The following is a 21,147-nucleotide window of genomic DNA, read 5'->3' as shown; positions in this document are numbered from 1 at the left end:
CAGATTCTGGATTCTCACATTCCTTCAATGCAGCAACGTGTTCCCAAGTAGAGCCAGATGTTGACCACTACCGGTCAACTACCCATAGCAGTACACCCCCTTTTTTTCGTAAAAAGGGATAGCGCTTGATCGACATGTCCATGCCATTCGACAGTCATCGTCGACTTCATCATATTATGTTGTAAACCCAGTCTGCATGTGTAAATTGTAAATAATCTTAGCAGATACGAGTCATGTATGTAAATTGCCTAGGTGGACCTAACTTTCTAGTGATAATCTACGTTCCGGAAGGTTTTTCGTCACACCGATCCATGATCGGCAGAGTTTTCCTTCAGCCTAACCCCAAAGCCAGAATGGATTTTGTCATTAGAATCTTAGGAGAATCCTAGTGTGTTAATCTGCTAGATTATAGTTGTGTCGCAGAACTGGGTGGTTTATGAGGGTCTATGTCAAATGGGTTTTCCCCCTTGAGATGTGAAGTTGTAAAAGTCATGATGTAAAGTGTCTTGAGGGTTATAAAATGTTTTAATCCCCTCATTAGTCCTAAGTCCTAGGTCCTATGTGATTTTTCCAAAGGCTAAGTTCGAGGATCCATTTAAAAAATAAATTTTAAAATTTTAAAAAATAACTAAATAAATAAAATATATATATATATATAAAATAATAATAAAAATAAAAAATAAATAAAAAAATGAAAAATAAAAAAGTAATTAATAAAATAATATTTTGAGTAAATAAACGCAGAATTTCAATTTTTTAATGCATTAAAAATTCGACGGATGAGATTAAAAGATATCTTGATCCTCATCGACGGTCGAGATCATTTTGACATGGATCACTCGAACTAGCTGTTGGGAATTTTTCCTTTAAATAGGGTGCTAGGGGTCATTTGAGATCATTCGATCTGCGAGTCTTGTGCTGAAGAAGCTCTCTTGTAAAGTTTTTCTGGTGCTAATAAAGGACTTTGGGGTTGAAATCTAGCTGGTGTTGCTCTCTGGAAGTGCTGTGAGATATTTTATTTTCTGCATATTTTAATTTTCAGCCATTAGTAACAGCTTATTGAAGAGTATTGTTGAGCATAGGTATCTTATTCACTTGCTAGCGTTTGAATGGTATTAGATTTTCTGAAGTAATGGCAGGTATCTCTATTGCATTTGAGATCTAGTACTGCTTTTTCTCTCTTTATTGATGGTTGAAGTGAGCTGTGCAGGAAACCCTTATCAAAGAAAACCAGTGGGCGTTTGGGGAAGTTCTCGGCTGAACCAGCCAACTCCTGCAAGCATTTTCTTGCAAAGCCCAGCCAGTTTTGATCCTGGGTTTATCGTTTAGTTTGTTTTTCTGATTTGCATGAGAGTTTTTTCTAAAGCATCTTATAGTAAATTTGAAATTCTTAAGTACTTTTGTGGATCATTGACAAATCTGACTGTTGCAGAGTCACAAAGCTGTAAATTTTGTAGCTGGTTTGTAGGGTTTTAGGTTTTTATCCTTGCATATATTATCTTTGGGTGTTTTTTCTGCCATTGCAGGTTGCAGATCTGAGGGTGAGCTAAAATCTTGAAGCCAAATCTACGCCCTGGAGGGTAAGATCTGGCCTCAGAATCAGTTTTCTGCAGGGACATAGTTCTGCTGTTTGGAGTTTCATTTGCGTTACAGGAAAAGAATTTTATTGTGAAATGGGTTTCTCCACATTTATGTACAGCTACCCTCATCGTTTCATTAATCCTATCACTGCCCAGCTGTAAAAGAAAAAAAAAAAAAAAGGAGCAGCATATTATCCCAGCTCCCATCTCTGCGCTTCAGCCTTTCCCTCGTGGCTGCCTTCTCAAGTTACCCAAGTGCTGCCATAAACTGCTACGCATAGCCTCCATCTGCATTCAAGCTCCACGCTGTTTATCGCTCTACTTCCTCCACACTGCTCCAAACCTGCACACCCATTCTTCTTCAAAAAAAAAAAAAAAAACTTTGACCCTCTCTGCCTGCGTGCCTCCCTCCAATCCTCAGCCTTCAGATCGACCCCGCAGCTCCATGCGTTGATTTTTCCTGCGCATTTACTCCATGCTGCTGTATCCATGCGTCCACATTTCCCCCGCCATCTCAACTTTCTTTTTTACACGCTCAGTCCTTCACGCAACTCTCCCTTCCACCGTCGGGTTTTCATCTAAGCCATCTACAATCAATCCGCTGCCTAGCTCCGCTTCCTTCAAGCCCGAGCTCCTCATTCGCTTCACTGTTCCCTCTGGGCGCCGATTATCTGCACGCAATAGTCACTCAAGCGATTTATGGTTTTATGTATAAGTAGGTTGACGTAGTTTCATTTTTTTTTGTTAAGTTTTATTTCAAATTACGTAGGGTAGCGTAGTTTCTTTTTTTTACGTTTTATTTCAATTAGAATTAAAATTTTGGTTCTAGCTGGTTTAGTTTAGTTTTATATCTTTTGATTTTAAAGCAAATCAGAAAATAATAAAAATAATTTAAATTTTAGATTAAGATTTTTAGTTTCTAGATTTTATTTAAATTTAGTTTTATTTTGTTTAATTTTTTATTTCAAAAATAATATAACTAAAATATATATATATATAATGATAATAATAATAATAAATAAATTCATGAAATTTTTTTTTTAGGGTTTTAGCTTTGTATCTAGATTAGATTTTAATAGTTAAAATTTTTGCTCGCTTTAGCTTTAGTTCAAATTTTAATTTTAAGTTTTATTTTAAAATATAACAATAAAAAATTCCTAAAAATTATAAAACTTTGAAAAAGACATAATTTTTTTTTTTTCTTATAGTTTAGGTTTTGAATTATTTAATTTTGTTAGAAGTAAATATTTTCCTTTTTTCAAATTTTGGATTTAAAGTTCCATTTGCTTAGTCTTCAGTTTTGTTTTATTCAAAAAATTAAAATATTTTGAGAAGGCTTCACAAAATCTTGGAAATTTCATTTAGGGAGAATTTTGCAGTTGTTTATGTTCCATTTCTCTATGGCTAAATGTACTTAAAGGTTTAATTAAAGTTAGCTATGTTAAAGTGGCAACTGACCAGCATTTAAATTCTGTGATCTTTTAAAGCATTTAATTTTTCTTTAAGTTCAATTGCTGGATCATATTTAAAGCATTGTGAATTTACTGGATATCTTGCATCGTTCAAGTTATTTGATGATAAATGATTGTTGTACACGGTTTACATTTCTGCAACATCTAGTAAGTAATCATTTAAACATCAAACCCATAAGGCACTGATCCATTAAATTAATAAAATTTATTTAGTGTTGGTTTCCTTTCGTGTCTCCCAACCCAACTAGTTCACAGTTGGGCATCCATTTTCCTACAGGGTCTACCCCCCTTAGCCGCGGGAGACAGGCTTAAAAGGAGAGATCGGGGATCAGGGTGACAGCCCCCGATCTGTGCGTTGTCGTGACAATCTGTGCGACAACAGAACCCAACAAAGAAGGAAATTGAAGAGTGGTTGGACAAGAAGATTCACGAGTTCGCGACACAAGAAAATAGAACCCCACAGGTATCCGAGAAGAGGTGGCTGGATCACTACGTGTATACGGAAATCCACGAGATTTTCTTTGCATCCTTTCCTTCTGAACTGTATGAGTGGATCGCGAGGTTAGCCGACAGCCAGGGAAGGTGTAAGCTCGACCAACCGATAGTGTGGACTCCGGAATTAGTGCGCAGACTAGAGGCATCAGAAGATAAGATCGCGCGAGCTGTGGACCATTGGCTCGACCAGATAATAGGGGGATTTATCACTGAGTTTGCGATAGACACAACCGTGAGCTACAGCGAAGCAGAATGACATTTTCTCAAGGGACCGCGAGGTAAGTACATTAAATCTTTGAATACTTGGATTAAGATGTTGTTATGTGAAAAGCAGGTTATGTGAATACATTAATGTTTGGAACGACGCAGAGCGGAAAGATCTACAAAGGTAGCGGGGAATTAGGAAACAGTCCCTTAATTTCACCTTCGCGAGAGAGTGAGGAAGAGCTCGCTCGGGTCTCTCCGAGAAGTGCAGTCAGTTTGATAAGGCAGCGCATTCCGCAGTTACCACCTCCACCCACGCCACCACCCGCTTCACCTCCTTCACCTCCATCTCCACCCACTCCACCTCCACCAACCCCGTAGTTCAGCATGGTGAGTGCGATCAAGCTACCCGTATTAAGAGTAGGGAATGAGGATCCGAACTAGTTCTGGTTCGTGATAACAGCAATGTGGGAAGCGCAAGGGGTCACAGATGACAACATTAAGAAGGCTACATTGGTAAGCGTGCTGTAGAATTGCGCGTTGACATGGTATATCAAGCACTCTAATGACCACCCAAATGCAGGGGTAGCAAAGATCCAGAATGCGTTGAACAGAGAATTTAGCCAGCCAAAATCAAAGACAGTCAATCATCGGGTTTAAAGAGATCATGATGCTTCCAAGCGAGACCCCTTGGGATTTGGATCAGCGGCTGAAGAGTACGATCCGCGATGCTAATATGACGCTAACGAATGCGCAGCACCGCGCATGGTTTGTGGATCTTGACACTGCAACTGAGGACAGCGTTGTCACAATAGAAGCTTTCAACCTAGGCCGAAGCGTTGGAAATGGCGATGAGGTTGCATGAGACCCTGATACAAGATCCTGGGTTGGGAGTTCAACAAATCCACGCGCAACTACAGAATCTCTGCCTAGAAATGCAAAGCTTGAAGCAGGATAGGGCACCGCGGCCAGAGGCGCACGAGGAAGTATGGTGCATAAAATTCAAAGGCCAGGGCCATGACAAGGATCACTGTCCAATATTCGCGAACTACTTGGCAAGAGGGGGACCAATGCCATTGAGACCAGAGGCAGAAGCAGGGACGAGTACGACACCCGCGCTATGGTGCGCGATCTGTCAGATAGGAGGAAAACACACGACGGATAATTGTCATTTGTTGCAGAAGTATACAGAGACTCCACAACAACTATTTTGTAATTTTTGCGGGTCGATAGGCCACGAGGAGCGCACTTGTCGCAGTTACGAGTTAATGATGGACCGAACCCCAACCTATAGAATGCAGACAGAAACGCGAGGCCTAGACCCAGCTACGGGGATGGCACGCACTGGATATCTCGGCTCTTGTTACGATGAAGAACGTAGCGAAATGCGATACTTAGTGTGAATTGCAGAGTCCCGGCAACGGAACCATTTGTTGGCTATGTGGGGCCTGACCCAAGTTCAGCAATGAGTTTAGCCAAGCAAATCCTGGTACTACTAGCCTTTTCGGCAACAATCCGCAGAGCACGAACTGAGGTCTCACCCAAAGTAGTATGGGAGGGTGTTGGAACCAGGTTTCCGCACCCTAAGGATATCTTGATGAGGGTTCTGGAGATTCACAATCCTAATTTGTGCGTTGCACTGCTCCACGCAGCTTTCTATTTTTCGCAACCCAGGCACACCTTTGTGAATACAGTATTATTCCGATCCGATCCTTACTGTGTTATTATATTAGTTCTCAACTTAGTTTGTGCAAGCCCAATACTCTTATTACTTATTCAACTTTCAGATTAGGGTGCGTACTCGAAAACAATATAAATGCATAAAGATAACCAGAACATATAAATACAGATCTACAAATAGACGCACAATATTCTGAATCAATCTTATCTTTATTAATGCACAAGTTCGGTTACAGACCTGCCTCTGCCCTGTGCACTCAGCTGCAGGGGTCCGCGCATTCAGATGCAGACTCTACTAGGCCTCTACGCACTCAACTGCGAACTCTACCTACTACTACGACCCAATACCCTTCAGATTCACTTCTATCTTCTAACCATGCCTTCGCATCTATCTATTACTTGTCAAAAACTAAAACTATCTTTACACTTAGAACCTCGCTCTATTTATACAATCCCATGGTCCACGGACCATGGGTAGGCCGTCCTACTATACATTAAATTACATTATTTTAGGGCAGACAACCCTCGACTCTTGCTCTCCGCCCCCGCATTTCGTGGGGTCTTTACATTACACTTGACCAAAACTCGGGCTTCAAGCCCCAAAAACATGTTATGGGGAGATCTGCTGCCCAACAGGAACCCCTGTAACAGTTTCTCTGAACATCCTCAGTGCTCCGTGGTGTAAGTGTCCCATTCGTCTATGCCATAATTCATTCAGTTCCTTTTCACCATTATCACTGCTTCCTATCAGTGCCATTGGAGACTTGTGCTGCAACCTTTATAGTCTATCGCTTCGAGCTCCAATTTGTCTATTCTTCTTTTAGCATGGATGTTTGGCGTATACTTTCTTTCCAATGAAGTATACATCGTATCCCTTGTCCTGTAAATGGGACACTGAAATCAGATTCATTCCTAACCCGGCACATGTAGAACATTGGTGGCTCAAATGTTGGTTCCTGCTTCCGTCTGAAATGCTATGGTGCCTCTCCCTACTGGAGTACACTTCATTTTGTTTCCCATAGTAATCTGGAAGTCCATTTGTTCTTCTTGATAGCTCGAGAAATATTCTCATACTCCAGTCATATGTGCTGAAGCCCCGTTATCAATGTACCAAACCTCTGTTGACATTGAACTTGCTAAGCATGTGAATTCTTCTTCTAATCTGGAAGATAATTTGAAGACATCTTGAGTTTCCATCTTTGTGCTACTTTTATAACTCTCTGACGCTATCCTGCCCTAGCAACTACTGCAGGAAAAAACTGCGTCTTCTCCTGAAGACTATTCTGCAAGGAGAAAATACGCTGCAGGTTCTGCCTCTGGAAGTTTTTGAACTAGAAATCGAATTTCTCTCTTGACTCTCTTAGAGAAATCAATTTCTCCTCAGACTTCGCCCTTCAAGCCTTCGAACTGCGCTGCCTCCTTGGGTTTCGAATTGCTGCCTCTACAGGAGTTCGAACTCCCTCTTCCTTTTTGCTTCCGAGCTCATCTACTCAAAATCTATGCTCCGATACCATGTGAGAATTTCTAAATATAAATCCAACTGTAGTGATTAATATTATTTCTTCTACTTATTAACTCAGAAATAAGTTATTCACAATGTTTCTATAGCAAATATCGAAATAAATTCTATTGTAGCCTTCACAATTAAAATACCACGGAAAGTGAATGCAAATATAAATACTAGCACAAGTATAACCACAATGACACAGTTATTTTTGGACAATTGTCCCCGGAAAAGCCCAATTTGGGAAAATCGGTGCAGTAGATGAGGGTTTCTTTATTATTCTTCAACAAAAAATCTCATGTACAAGATACAACCAGCAGAATGGAGGAGGATTCTCTGTGAGAAACTTTACAAACACTTCTCGACGAGTTTCTGATCCAGGAGAGGACCTGCTGCCCCCTCTGCGTCTCACTACATCAACATCTGCGTGAGAACTCCACAGTCCTAGCTTCACACTGTCTCTGCGTTGTCCCTCCTCTGCATCACAACCTTTGCGTTGTCCTCCCTCTGCTCTACGTCTTCTACTTCTAACCTTCAGATTGATGCTGATACCCTCTCTCACTCCTTCTCACCTGCAACTCTCCCTCTAATTCGATTTCCTCTTGCCGAACTTCGACCAGTGAGAAAATCGATCTTACTCGGTGCGTATCTGCCTCTGGTGTATATTCCAAATGCCCCTCGATGTCCTCCTTATAATTTTCTAGTTGAGAACCAACGGCCCATATTAGATTCTAATCTATGGCTTGGATCATTTGGACTCGATCTTCATCTTCTTCTAGAAGTTACACCCATAGTTTAGATTCATACCCATTAATTATTTTAATTTCCTATGGGTCCCATTAAAAATAATTAATTATTTTAATAAAACTGTCTCCAGGTGGAATTTCCCAAAACGATTTCTGGGTATTGTGGAATACATATGTCTAAGGCTCCCTACAAAATTGGAGACTTAGAGCGCATACAATTCTACCAGAAGTCAACATAATCTCCCCCCAACACGAGTCGAGTGTGTATCGAACTCGTGACCTACGCTCTGATACCACTTGTTAGGAATCACGATTATCGTGAGACGAAACTTCCAAGTGTTAATCAATGATCGCATCGCCCAAGATAAGGATCCACGAGATGCGATTATTCCATGTCGTGAAACACACGAGGAGCGTTGGTTTATCTAATGTCCAACACTTCCTAGCTTCACCAGATAAATTTCAATGCAGACATAGCACGCTCGGGGAGCTTTCTTCATAGAATTCTACTTGACCAAACCAATATGCTTAGTCTTACACAAATCAATATTGTGCAATCAAACCAACCAAGTCAGCTTATCAAGCCTTAGATGACAAATCAAAACTAATTTCAAAATCATAAAAGTTTATGCCAATATCACTGTAATAAATTCTTTGGACCAGGTGACAGGTAGAGCTCATATCCAAATACCAAGTCATGACTTCATCTATTGTCATGTCAACAAATTTAAGCAATATCAAATTCCATCAGGCCATTCACATAATCATAATATGAATTATTTTTGTCACTAGATGTGAATGCATATACCAAGGATAAGTCACAATTGTTTATACTTCAACCAATGTGCCAAAGCCAATGAAGCCAATACAAAATTAATGTCAACATCAATCACTGAAAGTCACTATGCCCACATAGCATTGTCATCAAGGCAAATCATTAGCCATCAAATATCAAATCAGATCCAAAACTCTTAACTTGTTATCACTGTGAATTCAAACAATCTATGAGCCAAAACATGTCTATGAATCATCAAGCATCATGTCAAAGTTCTAAGGCATCATCAATTATCCAAGCCAACTAAGTTAAATCAATAAGCCAAATCTTGTCAAACCCTTGCAATTGTTATCAAATACTGTCATATACTAATTTCAATGATCAAATCAAAATAACATACTAATATGCATATTATGGTCCCTTGCATGTTGAAATTTGTAACTAGGTTCTGTCTTCATAATTGTATTTGAGATGTACTTGTCAAAAGAATGAAGAGAATATTTTTATTATTATTTCTATGACTTTTTAAAGCATGGGTTTCATGCTTGGGTCATCATGTTTTAGGTCAAAGTCCCCATTGAGTTCTTCTAGGATTTATTTTGAGTCATTAGAATCATTGTACATTTAAAGAGACCTTTCTTGGGCTTTCAAATAATGTAAAAAGAATTATTTTTGAGTAAAAAATGAATTTAGTCTCCTCCACACCAAGTCGGCCTCAAGACAAGTAATTCGACCTCCCTGGAAGGCTATAAATACAAGGCAGTTAAAATTCATTTGGAGCATCTCATTCTCTCTCACATAGTTCGATCTCTAAAACTGGAAGTTGGAAAAGTGCGAAGTTGGTTAAGGGCTAGAAAGAAGTGCGAGTTTCTGGAAAGGGATAGAAGACCTCAAGATCAGAATTTTGGGACAACTCTCATTTTGTTCTGAGGTGTATCAAGGGAGATTGAAGTTCTTCAAGTTTGGTTGAAGTTGCTACTGCTACTGCCCCTGGGTCGAAGCGGCTACTAGGTCAAAGTTGTTGTTGATGTTGTCAGGTCAAAGTTTCTTGTGAAGGTTTGTCATCTACAAGAAGGATTGAGGGTTGACTTGGTGTGGAGGGAGTCTTTGTCTGAGTCTAGAGTCTTGGATTATCTCCAGAAACTATTGAAGGAAGAATTGTTGATTGGGTTTTCCCCTAGATAGGGGTTTTTCCCTAGCTGTCGCTACATCTGTTTTCCTTATGTTATCGTTTTGGTAATTGCTTCATGAACTAAAAGATAAAAGAAGAACACAAAGATAAAAGAATCACAAATAATTATCTATGTTGACACCTAATCTTTGGGATTAGGAAATTTATGTAAATAATGTAAGTAGAAAATAAGGAGATTAGGAATATGAAGAGACACTGGGAGGTGAAGCCCAAGAGTCTCTCCCTCCATGTATATATCCATGAGAAATCTTAATGCAAAACACAATTCGCATTGTATAGTTACCTCCTGGCCTGACATGGTATCAAAGCCAGCTCCATTTTTAGCTTTCCTACCCTTGTAACTCCCTTTTGCCATTTCTGCAATCTGCCATATTCTTTGTCCTTATGTATCTACGTTAGCGTTGAATGCAAATCTCTGCGGTATTTCCAGTTCTCCTCCTCACACAGTCAGCACTCCCGGTCACCCTCCATTCTAGCAGAACATAGACTGTTGGTATCCTCCCCTCAGTGCATTTTGCCAAAAATTACCAGTCTCACCTCACAGTCGGCCTACACATAGTCGGCCTGCACTATTGGCCCCAATACTCATCCACGCTGCTCTTTGGAATACTTCTCTCCTCACCGCTGTTGAATGTTGCCTTCTGCGTGGATTCTCCTTCAACTAGTACGCTGCCACCCATACCAATCCCTCTCCCATTTTTTTTACACTACGATTGAATAATATTCCACTCTGGTTTCACTCCTCAACTCCGGTCCATATTACCATCATGGCTCCCACCGTTAATACCTCTGGTTTCCTCCATACCTTGTTGGCTCCGAACCACCCTCCATACAACGCTCCCATACCATTGTTTCCCATAGATTACATACCATCTCACTCCGCTCCAAACGTTCTTACGTTATTGTGTTTGTTATATGTGTTTGTTATATGCGTTAATACCAAACCTTACGAAGGTTTCTGTTGCAAGTTACCACTGCTTCATAGTTTATGCGTTCATAGCTCATATAATACCACCACGCTCCAGTTTTGTTAATATATTATGCTCCTCACTATTCTGACACCTCCCACCACTTACCGTGATGCGCAACACATATAACACCTCGCCCATTTATACCCCTGACATATAGCACCTCCCCCACATACAACCTCCCTCAAGTAATACCTTTGTCTCATATATCAGAGTGCAATTTTTTACACCATAAGTGTATTTTTTGCCACCAAAATTTCACTTTTTTTGCCACCAGAAGTACAATTGTTTTTTTACAGTATACATTTTTAAATGCATTCATTTATATCTATTGTTGGAGTAGTTCTCTCTAGAAAAGAGAACTATCCTCAATGGTCGTGGAAGATAAAACACACTCTCATTTTCAATGATTTGTGGAAAGGAGTTTGTGTAGGAGAAGAAGATAATGAACCGACAAAGCCCACCTTAGATAAGGAGATCGCCATTTGGGAAAACAAGAACAGCAAGGCCTATGCTTTTCTTGCAGCCTCTATAAATGAAGAGGTGAGTCACCATATTTCACCATTTTCAAATGCTTTTAAAGCCTTAAAGAAGTTGAAGGAACTCTATGACTCACACTCTGAACTTGAAGTTGTCTAATTGATGATTAAATTATTCATTCTTGAATTAAAAAATTATGACCCTCTTTCTTTAGCATCAGAAGTAAGATCTATTATGCATGATATCAAAACCACCAGTGTTCAAATAGGCATTCCTCTTATAACTTATGTCAAGGCACTATATCCCACTTATTCAAATTATCTTAAGTCATTGCAAGCAAGTGGAAACCTCAAGGAAATTACCTTTGACTCCCTTGAAAAGAAGTTTGCTAAAAGAGAGAAAGCTTTTGGAAAGAAGATAGTTCCTCAGTCTTCTGAAGAAGTTGTGTGCCTTGCACATAAAGAGAAGAATCATACACAAGATTCTTCTAGAGGAAGAGATGGTCGAAGAGGAAGAGGAAGAAAAAATTTTAGAGGTAGAGGGGTAGACAGTTTAAAGAGAAAAGTCTGATCTTCATTGCATACGTTGCAATAGAGATGGACATGATGCATCCACATGTAAGTTGCGTCGGGACAAAATTGAGCAGGAAAGAAATGAAGCCAAAGGTAAAATCCATGAGAAAGAGAAATGTAAAGCACTGAAATCCGCTCACTATGTTGTGGCACATTGCAATATTGGAATAACTGAAGACTTATTTAATGCTTCACTTGCTTCTTGGAAAAATAGTTGGTTGCTTGATTCAGGAGCAACTTGCTACATTACTTTTAGAAGAGATTTTTTTGAAGAATTTACTGACAATGTTGATGGCGCAGTATACTTTTCAGGCAAGTCAAAACTCAAGTCATCAAGGCTTGGCACCATTAGGCTCAAGTTGGCTAGTCTTCCATACTTTCTTCTACATGATATTCTAAACCTTCCGAACTTGAGGAGAAACTTGTTGTCCTTAGTCCACATCCACCAGCAAGGACACTTGTTAATTTTAGGTATGTTCTATGCTAGAGCAATTTATTCAAATTTTCATAGTTAGCAATCACATCAGCATTAAGATAAACTGCAGATAGAACATAAATATAAATCACAGAAGACAAGCCAAGACAAGAGGACACAAGATGTGGCGCGAGCCAGGGAAAAACCCCACAATGTGTGGGAAAACCCTTTGATCAAATCTTCTTTTATCTTCAAAGTTCAGCAGAGAAAGAGAGAGAGAGAGTACATTTACAATAGAAGTCAACACTTTGACTTATCTAGATCTAAGCATAGATCATCTCCTAAAGCGATGAGATCAGTTGAAGACATTCTGCTTCAACTGATTCTCCAAGGTGACTCCTTCACCTATCATCGTGCTGCATCAGGTCCTCAAGCTGCACCACTACATATTGCACCATGCTACACTAATCATGATTATCATCATGCTGCCCATGTCCATGATCTTATCCATCATAATGTTGTTCGAACTAAGGTGCATCATCATCATGTTATTGCCCCTGCTAATGTATCATTGTACTGCCCATGCACATGATCTCATAGCGCTGCCCATCATGCTGTTGCCTCTGCCTTCTCGTTGCTTTATCATGCTGCAACAATTTTCTTCCGATGATATCAGCCTTCGTTGTTTGCTATGGCTTGCAGCCTAGCAAAGCAGCTAGGCTATAGATCCTATTCAGCAGACTTCTTTTCTGCGTTAACAGATCTCTTCTATTACAGCGTTGACAGGTCTATAGGGTTTCTCAGCATGTGAACAACGTGTATGATTCTTCAAGGTGCGTATAGACCCTTTATGTTCTGTCTTCACTACAGCGTGTTCCTTACCTAGCTGCCTTGACTGCGTTCATTACGCTGTGTTCCTTATAATATATAGATTATATGAACGTGGTTCCATATTCCATATATGATCTTGGTTCCATATCCCTCCTATGACTACGTGTATATATGAACATGTTCTCATATGACTGCGTTTACATGTATGCATTCCAGTGACTGTGTTCCATGTATAAGACTGTGTTAAGATGACATGAAAACATATGACTGTATTGTCATTTGCTGCGTTTAGATGCTATGCATATGACTGTATTGCAATTTGTTGCGTTCATATGCTATGCATATGACTGTATTACTATTTGCTGCGTATACATATTCATTTCCAGCATATATATGAACTCATACACAGCGTATTGAACAACGTATATATAATGCCCAACGTATATGCAACCATGATTGTGTTTACCTTTACAGCGTGTAAGTCTCTAGCGTGTAAATCTTCCTGATCTTACGTATATGCATGACAACATATAGAGTATTTGCTGTTCGTATAGGTCTCCATTGCCAACGGATTAGAGATTGTTGTGTGTATAGGTGACAGTGTATCTTTTCATTTTGCGTATAGTGGTTGCGTACTTTTCCTTTGCTGCGATTAGGGCTTCACGAGACTGTTATTTAGGTCTGCATTTAATGCCTTCTCCTTTACTGCGTTTTTCACTGCGGCTAGGGCATTGCACTGCTTCTAGGGCATCATTTAAGGCCAGCGTATTCTTTTGTTCTCTCCTTCTCCAAAAACCCAAGACGTGGAGAGGAGATCACCTGAAGAAAACCCATATAAAATGACTTCAAGCCCTCACCAATTTATACTAAAACGCGGATGATGAATAGACACGACTATTGGGCTTTCGAGCCTACATAAGATGCTGGTCGGCTTGATAATAATTACATAATCAAAATAAATTCATATCTCCATAAATACTTATCGGAATCAGATGATCTTTAGATCAATCCTACACCTCTCGACGAGAGGGATCTAATAAAAATATTAGCTGCCGTAAATAAGTGACCCACATGGATTTTGGCCCTAGTTGCCAATTTAACACTCCCTCTCAACTAGGGGGAACTCCATCTGCTGATCCATATGTCCGACTGTACTATCTCTGCCATCAGTGCCCTGCACTGCTCTGCCCATCTTTGCTCAGCTCTGCTGGCTCTGCTCTACTCTACTCAGCTCTGTTGGCTTTGCTTAGCTCTGCTCAGCCCTGTTGGCTCTGTTAGCTCTGCTCAGCTCTGTTGGCTCTGCTAGCTCTGCTCTGCTTTGCTCAGCTCTGCTCAGCTCTGTTGGCTCTGTTAGCTCTGCTTTGTTGGCTCTGCTTGGTCTGCTCTTCTCAACTCTGCTCAGCGCTGCTGGTTCTGCTAGCTCTACTCTGCTTAGCTCTGCTGAACTATGAAGAAGAAGAATTGATCGAGAATGTCTCATACCATTCTCCACTGACCAGAAGTCAGACTCAGAGTGCGTACCACTGGTCCCAGACCAGTCTCAACTGACCCAAAGTCAGCGTCATAGTAGGTACCACTCCTACTACTGGTCCCATACCAGTATAGCAGTCTCAGAGAGTGTACCACTGGTCCCAGACCAGTCTCAACGGACCCGAAGTCAGCGTCATAGTATGTACCACTCTCACTGGTTCCAGACCAGTCCTGCACTGACACGAAGTCAGTCTCGGAGTATGTACCACTGGTCCCAGACCAGTCTCAACCGACCCAAAGTCAGCGTCATAGTATGTACAACTCCTACCACTGGTCCCAGACCAGTACTATTGATCCCAGATCAATGGAGGACATCCTAGCGTAGGGAGTACAGTAGATACAACGATGCGTCCATCGGTACTACTATGGTCCCTAACTTCATTTCCCTGCTCATTGATCAGATGAGAGGTACTTCCCATGAGTCCCAGACTGCATGGGTAGGATGCCTCGACAGGAGAACTTAATCAATCCTGTCCTCACAGGAGAACACATCAATCCTGCTACAATCGCCATGGAGAACACATCAATCCAGGCCGCCATGGAGAACACATCAATCTAGGCCTCACAGGAGAACACATCAATCCTGCTACACAGGAGAGCAAATCATCCTGTTCCACAAGAGAGCGAATCATCTTGTCCCACAAGAGAGCGAATCATCTTGTTCCAGTGCGCACCACCAGGGGAGGGTGAGTCACCCTGTGGTCGTATGTTGCTCCAGTAGATTCTGCAAGCCCCCCAAAGCTCACAGAGCTCAATGTATGCAACATGTAGGACCCTTTTACAAAGGTCTCTTGATGACTCCAAGTCATTCGAAAAAATCACAAATTTGATCTTTCCCCCGGGGTTTTAGCGACCTGTATATCATCTCAGTGCGATGGAGCCTCCTTGCTCATCGACTTTCCATATCCCAGATAAGGCATTATCTGATGTCTGTCCGCTGGAGCAATTGTCGAATACAAGATTCCTCAATAATCGAAAACAGCTAAGAAATTCCGCAACCATGCAGCTTCATACAAGATCATACTCGTAGCCATGTATTCGGTCTTGGCGGTGCTTATAGTGACCGACTTCTGCTTCCTGCATCGAAGCAGAATCCAAAGAGAACCAACACTGAAAAGTGCTCTAGTGATCCTCCACACTGCCTGCCCACTCATCATTCGAATAATCATGTGGTTTCATATTTTCGGCAGTGTATCTCAATCCATGAGAGATTGTGCCCCTGAAGATATCTCAGAAGATTCTTGGTACCAATCCAGTGAGGCTCAACCAAATATGAGCTCACCATGCTAACTGCAACACATATGTTCGAACGGAGGTTCTCCAAGAACATCAATGCGAATGAGTTTATGAAACTCAAAGGCATTTCCCAAATCTGGTCTGACATCATTACCATATAACTTCTGAAAGTTAAGATCCTCGAGGCAGTCACAAGCTTGCAGCTTATCTTCCCACATTCAGAATCCAACTCCCTCTGTCTCCTATAAATGAGAGGGTCTGCACCTGTCAGACATAGGTGTCGGTACGAGAGGTTTAGCATCCACAACCTTCGAGTAATGGTTTTGGATCGGTTTCACTCCTAGTGAATCTCAGCTGCATTAGACAGCTATCAATCCTCTCATACTACGCCTGAGGTGATTTGCTTCAAGCCATAAAGGGCTTTCTTCCACCTGTATACATGAGATTCCTGATCATGAGTCTCAAACTCCTTGGGTTGTTCCAAGCCTGTGGACCTGCTGTAAGAGGGGAATGGTCCCCTTATAATATTTTCCTTCGGTACATTTCAAACATGTACCTTCATGCTTCTTTTTGAATTCAGGCATCCTAGTGACCATCTGACTCACAGACCTCCGGAGTTGAGTCAAAGGACATGGTCCCCAGTGGACTTCCTGTAACTTGATACAACCCTGAACTCAAAAACATCTTTAAAAGATCTATTTTCAAACACGTACCTTTCCATCGATAAGTGCCACCCTGTAACCAGGTTCGATTTCGTGGAAGAGTCAACCATTTCCTTGATGACCTGCATTACCAGTCATTCTTTTGATCATTGAGGATGTCCCAGGGATGATTGTTATCTTCATCAAGAGATGTGTCTCTGCCACTCCTTCGCATAACGGCCGAACTTATTTCAACAAGGCATCCGCCTTTCCTTCCACCCTTAGATCCGAACTTCCCAATGAAGTGATCTTAAGATGGACCATCAGAATCTTCCGCTGCGCCATTCTGATAACATTCTCTGCTTTGACTTCACCCTAGGTGAATTATGAGGAACCCATTGATCCTTCTGTCTTGTCCCAACTGTCTTCAGTGATTGCTCTTTCACTCTTGCTTGGGCATTGTCTTCACCTCAGCTCTGATACCATGTTAATTTTAGGTATGTTCTATGCTAGAGCAATTTATTTAAATTTTCACAGTTAGCAATCACATCAGCATTAAGATAAATTGCAGATAGAACATAAATATAAATCACAGAAGACAAGCCAAGACAAGAGGACACAAGATGTGGCGCGAGCCAGGGAAAACCCCCACAATGTGTGGGGAAACCCTTTGATCAAATCTTCTTTTATCTTCAAAGTTCAGCAGAGAAAGAGAGAGAGAGAGTACATTTACAATAGAAGTCAACACTTTGACTTATCTAGATCTGAGCATAGATCATCTCCTAAAGCGATGAGATCAGTTGAAGACATTCTGCTTCAACTGATTCTCCAAGGTGACTCCTTCACCTATCATCGTGCTGCATCAGGTCCTCAAGCTGCACCACTGCATATTGCACCATGCTACACTAATCATGATTATCATCATGCTGCCCATGTCCATGATCTTATCCATCATAATGCTGTTCGAACTAAGGTGCATCATCATCATGCTATTGCCCCTGCTAATGTATCATTGTACTGCCCATGCACATGATCTCATAGTGCTGCCCATCATGCTGTTGCCTTTGCCTTCTCGTTGCTTTATCATTCTGCAACAATTTTCTTCCGATGATATCAGCCTTAGCTGTTTGCTATGGCTTGCAGCCTAGCAAAGCAGCTAGGCTATAGATCCTATTCAGCAGACTTCTTTTCTGCGTTAACAGACCTCTTCTATTACAGTGTTGACAGGTCTATAGGGTTTCTCAGCGTGTGAACAACGTGTATGATTCTTCAAGGTGCGTATAGACCCTTTATGTTATGTGTTCACTACAGCGTGTTCCTTACCTAGCTGCCTTGACTGTGTTCATTACGCTGTGTTCCTTATACTATATAGATTATATGAACGTGGTTCCATATTCCATATATGATCTTGGTTCCATATCCCTCATATGACTGCGTGTATATATGAACATGTTCTCATATGACTACGTTTACATGTATGCATTCCAGTGACTGCGTTCCATGTATAAGACTGTGTTCAGATGACATGAAAACGTATGATTGTATTGTCATTTGCTGCGTTTAGATGCTATGCGTATGATTGTATTGCAATTTGCTGCGTTCATATGCTATGCATATGACTGTATTACTATTTGCTGCGTATACATATTCATTTCCAGCATATATATGAACTCATACACAGCGTATTGAACAACATATATATAATGCCCAACGTATATGCAACCATGAATGTGTTTACCTTTACAGCGTGTAAGTCTTCAGCATGTAAGTCTCCAACGTGTAAATCTTCCTGATCTTACGTATATGCATGACAACATATAGAGTATTTGCTGTGCGTATAGGTCTCCATTGCCAACAGATTAGAGATTGCTGTGTGTATAGGTGACAGTGTATCTTTTCATTTTGCGTATAGTGGCTGCGTACTTTTCCTTTGCTGCGATTAGGGCTTCACGAGACTGTTATTTAGGGCTGCATTTAATGCCTTCTCCTTTACTGCGTTTTTCACTGCGGCTAAGGCATTGCACTGCTTCTAGGGCATCATTTAAGGCCAGCGTATTCTTTTGTTCTCTCCTTCTCCAAAAACCCAAGACGTGGAGAGGAGATCACCTGAAGAATACCCATATAAAATGACTTCAAGTCCTCACCAATTTATACTAAAACGTGGATGATGAATAGACACGACTATTGGGCTTTCGAGCCTACATAAGATGCTGGTCGGCTTGATAATAATTACATAATCAAAATAAATTCATATATCCATAAATACTTATCGGAATCAGATGATCTTTAGATCAATCCTACACCTCTCGACGAGAGGGATCTAATAAAAATATTTTAAACTGCCATAAATAAGCTGACCCACATGGAGTTTGGCCCTAGTTGCCAATTTAACAACACTCCATTCATATGTTCGATGGCAAGGTTGACGTCAAAAAAGCATCAAATCGCTCACTTGTCATGATGGGGATAGAAGAAGAAAGACTTCTAAAGCTGCAAGGTACCTCTGCTCGTGCACAAAACTTTGCATACAGTTCTCATTATGATGAAGGTACATTTCCATCAAGTCTTTTATGTCATGCTAGATTTGGACACTTGAAGTATGACAACCTTCGTATGTTGAATAAAAGTGGTGTTACTGATTTGCCTACAATTCTTAGGAAACTTAAGCAATATGATGCTTGTATTCTAAGAAAGCATAGCAAACAATCTTTTCATGATTCACATTCCAGAGCACATAGAAAACTTGAACTCATTCATTCAAATTTATGTGGCCCAATGCCTGTTCCTTCTGCAAATGGACATAAATATATGATGACATTTATTGATGACTACACCAGAATGTGTTTGGTTTATTTATTGAAGAACAAATTTGATGTTTTCCAACATTCAAGAACTTTCATGCATGGATTGAAAATGATGCACAATCTCATATTGGCTCTATTTGCAATGACAATGGAAAAGAATACACTTCAAATTAATTTGAAAACTGTCTTCGTCGGCATGGGATCAAACATCAAACAATTGTGCCTTATAATCCCCAACAAAATGGAGTATCTGAAAGAATGAACAGGACAATCTTAAATATGGGCTGATGCAGTTCTATGTGTTGTGTATGTAAAGAATAGGTGTCCATCTAATGCTATTAGAAACAAGACTCCTTATGAAATGTGGTATGGCCACATTCCTTCGAAAAGCATCACAGGGTCTTCGGTTCCACCTATTATGCCTTGATACCTAAGGAACAAAGAAACAAACTCGGTGCAAGGAGTCGTATGCGTATCTTCTTGGGGTATTCAAATACCTCTAAAGCATACTGTCTCTATGATGAAGTTAATAAGAATTTTGTTGTATCTAGAGATGTGATCTTTCTTGAATCTTCCAAGGCTGACAATGTTGTTGAGCAGCAGCTTGATCGCTTGGATAGATTCAGACATGCAAAGTCGTTTCAAGAATTTGATAATCAGATTCCACATCTTGAAGGGGGGATTCCTATACTGGATCAATCTGTGGAATCTTCTTCTGAAGCACTCTCTCCCCCACATGAAGCTCCAGCCACTAATGACAATTTGAGTGATGTGATTGACAGAATTGGGAGACTCAATCTTGATTCAGTCCCAACTCAGTCAACTGAGCAACCTGGGCCATCTCAGAAAGGTCCTCCAAAATGGCTGACAAAGACACTTGAAAGTGTTCATCCTGATGAGGTTGGAAAAATGGGAACAAGAAATTCAACCAAGCAAAATGGAGGTGTTGTAGATAATTCTGATTCACCTGTTGATATGGATGTTTCTTATGATTATGAACTAAATTTGTCTATAGATTTTGAACCAACTTCCTTCAAAGAAGCCTCTTCTCATGATGAATGGAAAGAAGCGATGCAGAAAGAGTATGATGCCTTGATAAAAAATGGCACTTGGAAGTTGGTTGATCCTCCATTGGGAACCAAACCAATTGGCTGCAAGCGGGTCTACAAAAACAAGTATAAAGTTTATAGCTCACTTGAAAAGCACAAAGCCAAGCTTGTGGAAAAAGGTTTTGCACAGAAGGAGGGGTCAATTATGAGTAGACTTTTGCCCCCAGAGCAAAATGGGCTATCATCCGGACACTCTCTTCCTTGGCAACTCAGAACGGTTGGAAAGTCCATCAAATGGATGTAAAAACTGCTTTCTTGAATGGAGATCTGAAAGAGAATGTTTTTATGTCCCAGCTAGAAGGATTTGTTGGGAAGGGCCAAGAACACAAGTGTGCAAGCTTGTGAAATACTTGTATGGATTCAAGCAAGCACCGCGGGCCTAGTATGAGAAGATAACGAAGCATCTTCTGAAACTCAACATCAAACATTATGATGCTCATGATGCAACTTTGTTTGTCAAGAAAGTTGGCAAATCAATTGTATATCTTGTGGTGTATGTAGATGATCTTTTGATGACAAGGAACACCGAGAGCTACATTGCATCCATAAAGAAGGAATTGAGGAAAGGTTTTGAAATGACTGACTTGGGCAATGTTCACTACTATCTTGGTATTGAAGTAACTCAACATCCAAAGTTTATATTCCTCTCTCAAAAGAAGTACATTGGAGATTTGTTGAACAGGTTTGGCATGGCTGAGTGCAATCCTTTGACTACTCCAATGGACCAGAACTTGAAACTCATATCCATTGAAGGAAAAGAATTTGAGGATTCAACAAAGTATGGACAACTTGTAGGAAGTCTCAACTACCTGACTACTACCAGACCGGACATTTCATGTGTTTTTGGAATCCTCTCCAGGTTTATGCAAAAGCCTTGTGAGGGACATTGATCTGCTGCAAAAGGAACTCTAAA

The 21,147-nt window shown here is 40.6% G+C and overlaps 1 protein-coding gene and 1 pseudogene across 3 annotated transcripts in view; one reads left to right on the top strand and one right to left on the bottom strand.

Annotated features, from left to right (window-relative positions):
* The window catches only part of LOC149199584 (uncharacterized), a 194,649-nt gene that overhangs the window by 36,382 nt on the left and 137,120 nt on the right, over positions 1-21,147 (bottom strand). The gene's annotated exons all lie outside the window — the stretch shown is intronic.
* Positions 5,085-5,224, top strand: LOC149199585 (5.8S ribosomal RNA; annotated as a pseudogene).

The sequence above is a fragment of the Pinus tabuliformis genome, chromosome 2_1, assembly GCF_031772625.1.
Source record: "Pinus tabuliformis cultivar Carrire ecotype Pingquan chromosome 2_1, CPIR1, whole genome shotgun sequence".
In the NCBI taxonomy this organism is placed as follows: Eukaryota; Viridiplantae; Streptophyta; class Pinopsida; order Pinales; family Pinaceae; genus Pinus; species Pinus tabuliformis.
The sequence above is the reverse complement of the archived record's forward strand: the minus strand, read 5'-3'. Positions and strand labels throughout refer to the sequence as shown.